We start from the raw sequence: 6520 nt of genomic DNA on the forward strand, positions 1-6520 counted from the left end.
TTTTGTGTTGATTTTTAGTTTGAGGTGATTCGTCAGTTTGTGTTGATGTGTCTATTTGGGGAGATTAGTCAGTTTGGGTTGATTGTTCAGTTTGTGTTGATTGATATGTTTGTGTTGATGTGTCAGTTTGGGCGTGATTGGTCAGCTTGTGTTGATTGGTCAGATTGGGTGATTGGGCAGTTTAGGGTGCTTGGTCAGTGTGGTGATTGGTCAGATTGCCGTGGTTGGTCAGTGTGTTTTGTTGGATCAGTTTGTGCTGATTGGTCAGTTCGCATTGATATTTCAGTTTTTTGATGATTGGTCAGTCTGGAGTGATGTGTCAGTTTATGGGTGATGGGTCCATGTTTGTTGATGGGTCAATTTTGTATTGATGTGTCAGTTTGTGTTGATGGGTCACTTTGGGGATGACTGGTCCGTTTGTGTTGATGCGTAATTTTGGAGTGATTGTTCACTTTGGGTTTTTCGTCTGTTTGATTTGATTGGTCAGTTTGAGCTGTTGGTCAGTTTGGGGTTGATTGGTCAGTTTGAGGTGGTTGGTGAGTTTGGGAAGATTGGTCAGTTTGGTTTGATGGGTCCGTTTGTGGTTGGTTGTTCAGTTTGGTGGTGATTGGTCGTTTGTTTTGATGGGTTCGTTTGCGGCGATTTTTCAGTTTGGGGTTATTGGTGAGTTTGGGTGTTAGTCAGTTTGCGGGTGCTTGGTCAGTTTGTTTTGATGAATCATTTTGGGGTGATTGATAAGTTTGAGTTGATGAGTCAGTTTGGTGTGATTGGTCTGTTTGTTTTGATGTGTCAGTTTGGGGTGATTGGACAGTTTCTTTTGAAGGGTCAGTTTGGGTGATTGGTCTATTTGTGTTGATCGGTTAGTTTGGGGTGGTTAGTCAGTTTGGGCTGCTTGTTCAGTTTGGGGTGATTGTTCAGTTTGTATTGATGGGGCAGCTTGGGGTGATTGGTCAGTGTGTGTTCATGGGCCAGTTTGGTGGTGATTGGTCAGTTTGTGCTGATGTGCTAATTTGGGGTGATTGATTAGTTTGTTTTGATGGGTCAATTGGGGTGATTGGTCAGTATGAGATCAATGATAAGTTTGGGGTGATTGGTCCATTTGGGGGTGATGGGTTAGTGTGTGTTGATGGGTCAATGGTGTAGGTGCGTCAGTTTGGGGTGATTGGTCAGTTTGGGGTGATTTGTGAATTTGTATTAATGGGTCAGTTTGGGATGACATCTCAGTTAGTGTTCATGGGTCACTTTGTGAATGATTGGTACATTTATCTTGAAGGGTAAAATTGGTTTAATTGTTCTCCTTGGGTTGATTAGTCTGTTTGGAGTGATTGGTCAGTTTGTGTTGATGGGTCAGTTTGTTGTGGTTGACCAGTTTGTGTTTTTGGGTCTATTTGGGCCGATTGGTCAGTTTGTGATTTTGTGTCAGTTTGAGGTGAATGATCTGTTGCGTTAATGGGTCAGATTGGGGTGATTGGTCTGTTTGCGTTGATGGGGCAGTTCGGGGTGATTTGTCAGCTTTTTTTGATGTCAGTTTGGGGTGATTGGTCAGGATGTGTTAATGGTCATTTTGGGGGTGATTAGTCAGTTTGGCATGATTGGTCAGTTTGTGTTGATGGGACAGTTTCGGGTGATTGTTCAATTTGTGTAGATGGGTCGGTTTGGAGTGGTTGCTCAGTTTGTGGGTGATTCATCTTTTTGTGATGATTGCTCAGTTATGGGGTGATGTGTCAGGGTGGCGTGATTGGTCGGTTTGAGTTGACTGGTCAGTTCGGGCTGATTGGACAGTTTGGGGTTGATAGGTCAGTTTGGGATGATTGTTCTGTTTGTGTTGATGGGGCAGTTTGGGGTGGTTGGTCAGTTTGTTTTAATGTGTCAGTTTGGGCTGATTGGCCAGGTTGCTTTAATGGTCAGTTTGAGGGTGATTGTTCAGTTTGGCGTGACTGGTCAGTTTGTGTTGATGAGTCAGTTTGGGGTGATTGGTTTTTTGGGGTGATTTATTAGTTTGGGATGATTGGTCAGTTTGTGTTGATTGGTCGGTATGGGGTGTTTGGTGAGTTTGGGGTGATTGCTCACGTTGTGTTGATGGGTCAGTTTGTGCTGATGGGTCGGTTTGGAGTGGTTGCTCAGTTTTTGGGTGAATGATCTGTTTGGGATGATTGCTCAGTTATGGGGTGATTGGTCGGTTTGAGTTGACTGGTCAGTTCGGGCTGATTGATCAGTTTGGGGGTGATGGGTCAGTTTGGGGTGATTGTTCAGTTTGGGTTGATTGTGTTGTTTGGGGTGATGGTCAGTTTTGGGCGGTTGGTCAATTTGTGTTGAAGGTTCAGTTTCTGGGTGATCGTTCTGTTTGTGTTGATGTGTCCGTTTGCGGTGATTGGTCAGTTTGGAGATGATGGGTCAGTTTCACGTCGATCAGTTTGGGGGAGTTTATTCAATGTTGTGGTGATTGGTCAGTTTTTGTTGATGGGACAATTTGGGGTGATTTGTCATTTTGGGGTCATTGTCCAGATTGGGGTGAGTGGTCAGTTTTTGTTGATGGTTCAGTTGGGGGTGATATGTCAGTTTATGTTATTGGTCAGTTTGAGGTGATTGGTCAGTTTAGGATGATAGGACAGTTTTGTTGATCGGCCAGTTTGTGTTGCTGTGTCAGTTTGGGAGGATTTGTCAGTTTGAGCTGATGGATCAGTTTCAAATCAAATCAAATCAACTTTTATTGTCATTGTTAGTGCACAAGTGCAGTACAACGAAATGTAGGCTTGCGGCTCCCGAGAGTGTACAATTTGGATTAGGACACTTAAACATTTCAACATATATTTGTACATATATATTAGCATAAATATGACCATAAAATAGTGCATCGGCAGATGTGCAGGCTTTAGTGTTTATTTGTGGAGTTCAGTAGGATGACAGACCTGGGAAAGAAGCTGTTCCTAAATCTGGTCGTACGGGTGCGAATGCATCTGTAGCGTCTTCCAGATGGTAGGAGGGTGAACAGACTGTGGCTGGGGTGAGTAGGGTCTTTGATGATGGACCGTGCCCTCCGTAGCCAGCGTTTCTGATATATATGTTCTATGGTCGATAGCCGGGAGCCGGTAATGCGTTGGGCAGTTTTGACTACCCGCTGCAGGGATTTCCGGTCATGGGAGCTACAGCTGCCGTACCATACCGTGATACAGTTTGTCAGGATGCTCTCTATAGTGCAGCGGTAGAAGTTAGAGAGGATCGGGGGTGACAGATTACATCCCTTCAGCCTCCTCAAGAAATATAGGCGCTGCTGGGCCTTCTTCACCAGAGAGGAGGTGTTGAGGGACCTGGAGAGGTCTTCCGTGATGTGGACTCCGAGGAACTTGAAGCTGGCCACCCTTTCCACCTCCACCCCATTGATGTGGGGTTATTGGTCATTTTGGGGTGATTGTTCAATTTGATTTGATGGGTATGTTTGGGATGATAGGTTAGTTTGTGTTGTTGCTTCACTTTGGAGATGATTAGTCCATTTGTGTTGATGGCTAAGGTTGGGGCCTTATCGGCCAATTTGTGTTGATTGGTCAATTTGGGGGGGAGTTGTTCAGTTTGGGGTGATTGGTTAGATTGTGTTGATGGGTCAGTTTTTGTGATTGGTCTGTTTGTGTTGATTGGTCAGTTTGTTGGTAATTGATCAGTTTGTGTTGATGGGAGGGATGGGATTCTTGCTCAGTTTGTTTTGATGCATCAGTTTGTGGTGATTGATCAGTTTGAGGTGAATGCTTAATATGGGGGGATTGGGCAGTTTGGGGCTGATGGGTCTGTGTGTGTTGATGGGTGAATTTCTATTGATGGGTCAGTTTGGGTTGATAGGTCAGTTTGTGTTGATGGGTCACTTTGGGGATGATTGGTCCATTTTTGTTGATGGCTAAGTTTGGTGCGATTGCTCACTTTGGGGTGATTGGTCACTTTGTTTTGATGGGTCAGTTTGGGGTGATTGATCAGATTGAGGTGAATGGTCAATATGGGGTGATTGTCCAGATTGTGGCGAATGGTCCATGTGTGTTGATGGGTGAATTTGTATTGATGCGTCAGTTTTGGGATGATAGGTCTCCAACTGTTGATTCGTCCGTTTTGCCGATTGGTGATTTTGGGGCGATTGTTCAGATTGGGGTGATTGGTCAGTTTGTGTTGATGGGTCAGTTTGGGGTGATTGGTCAGTTTGATTTATTGATCAGTTTGGGGTGATTGGTCAATTTGTGCTGATGGATCTGCTTCGGGTGTTGGTTACTTTGTGTTGATCGGTCAATTTGGTTGTGATTGATCAGTTTGTGTTAATGGGAGAGTTTGGGATTATTGGTCAGTTTGTTTTGATGGGTCAGTTTGGGGTGATTGATCAGTTTGAGGTGAATGGTTAATAAGGGGTGATTGGCCAGTTTGGGGCTGATGGGTCCGTGTGTGTTGATGGGTGAATTTTTATTGATGGGTCAGTTTAGGTTGATAGGTCAGTTTGTGTTGATGGGTCACTTTTGGGATGATTGGTCCGTTTTTGTTGATGGCTAAGTTTGGTGCGATTGCTCACTTTGGGGTGATTGGTTTGTTTTGGGTGATTGGTCAATTTGTTTTGATGGTTCAGTTTGGGGTGATTGATCAGATTGAGGCAAATGATCAATATGGGGTGATTGTCCCGTTTGTGGTGATGGGTCCGTGTGTGTTGACGGGTGAATTTTTATTGATGCGTCAGTTTGGGATGATAGGTCTCTTTGTGTTGATGGGTCACTTTTGGGATGATTGGTCCGTTTGTGCTGATGGATACGATTGGTGTGTTTTTTCAGCTTGCGGTGATTGTTGAGTTTGTGATGATTGGTCAGTTTGGGGTGATTGTTTAGTTTGTGTTGATTGGTCAGTTTGGGGTGATTTATTATTTTGTGTTGATGTCAGTTGTCGTGCTGGGTCAGTTTGGTGGTGATTGTTCTGTTTGTGTTGATCAGTTTGGGGTTGATTTGTCAGTTTAGGGTGATTCGTGAGTTGGGGTGATTTGTCAGTTTGTTTTGACGTGTCATTTTGAGGTGATTGGTCAGTTTGTGTTGATGGGTCAGTTTGGGGTGATTGGTCAGTTTGTGTTATTGATCAGTTTCGGGTGATTGGTCAATTTGTGTTAATGGATCTGCTTCGGGAGTTGGTCACTTTGTGTTGATCAGTCAATTTGGTTGTGATTGTTCAGGTTGTGTTGATGGGACAGTTAGGGGTGATTGGCCAGTTTGTTTTGATGTGTCCGTTTGGGGTGATTTGTCAGTTTGAGGTGAATGGTCAGTTTGGGGTTATTGGTCATTTTGGGGTGAATGGTCAATTTGAATTGATGGGTATGTTTGGGATGATAGGTTAGTTTGTGTTGTTGCTTCAGTTTGGAGATGATTAGTCCATTTATGTTGATGGCTAAGGTTGGGGCCTTATCGGCCAATTTGTGTTGATTGGTCAATTTGGGGGGGAGTTGCTCAGTTTGGGGTGATTGGTTAGATTGTGTTGATGGGTCAGTTTTTGTGATTGGTCTGTTTGTGTTGATTGGTCAGCTTGTTGGTAATTGATCTGTTTGTGTTGATGGGAGAGATGGGATTATTGGTCAGTTTGTTTTGATGGATCAGTTTGGGGTGATTGATCAGTTTGAGGTGAATGGTTAATATGGGGGGATTGGCCAGTTTGGGGCTGATGGGTCCGTGTGTGTTGATGGGTGAATTTTTATTGATGGGTCAGTTTGTGTTGATAGGTCAGTTTGCATTGATGGGTCACTTTGGGGATGATTGGTCCATTTTTGTTGATGGCTAAGTTTGGTGCACTTGCTCACTTTGGGGTGATTGGTCTGTTTGGGGTGATTGGTCACTTTGTTTTGATGGATCAGTTTGGGGTGATTGATCACATTGAGGTGAATGGTCAATATGGGGTGATTGTCCAGATTGTGGCGAATGGTCCATGTGTGTTGATGGGTGCATTTGTATTGATGCGTCAGCTTGGGATGATAGGTCTCTTTGTGTTGATGGGTCACTTTGGGGATGATTGGTCCGTTTGTGTTGATGGGTACATTTGGTGTGATATTTCAGCTTACGGTGATTGTGGAGTTTGTGATGATTGGTCAGTTTGGCGTGATTGTTTATTTTGTGTTGATTGGTCAGTTTGGGGTGATTTGTTATTTTGTGTTGATGTCAGTTGTGGTGATGGGTCAGTTTGGTGGTGATTGTTCTGTTTGTGTTGTAGATCAGTTTGGGGTTGATTTGTCAGTTTAGGGTGATTCGTGAGTTGGGGTGATTTGTCAGTTTGTTTTGGTGTGTCATTTTGAGGTGATTGGTCAGTTTGTGTTGATGTGTCAGTTTGGGTTGTTGTGTCTTGTTGGGCATCATTGGTTTGTTCGTGTTGATTGGTTAGTTTGTGTTGAGTGGACAGTTTGTTGGTGATTGTTCAGTTAGTGTTGATGGGAGCGTTTGGGGTGATTGGTCAGTTTGTTTTGATGGGTCAATTTGGAGTGATTGATCAGTTTGAGGTGAATGGTCAGTTTGGGATGATTGGCCAT

The sequence above is a fragment of the Somniosus microcephalus genome, unplaced genomic scaffold (assembly GCF_052327205.1).
Source record: "Somniosus microcephalus isolate GS21.2 unplaced genomic scaffold, FLI_Smic_1.0 unresolved_chr1, whole genome shotgun sequence".
Classification (NCBI taxonomy): Eukaryota; Metazoa; Chordata; class Chondrichthyes; order Squaliformes; family Somniosidae; genus Somniosus; species Somniosus microcephalus.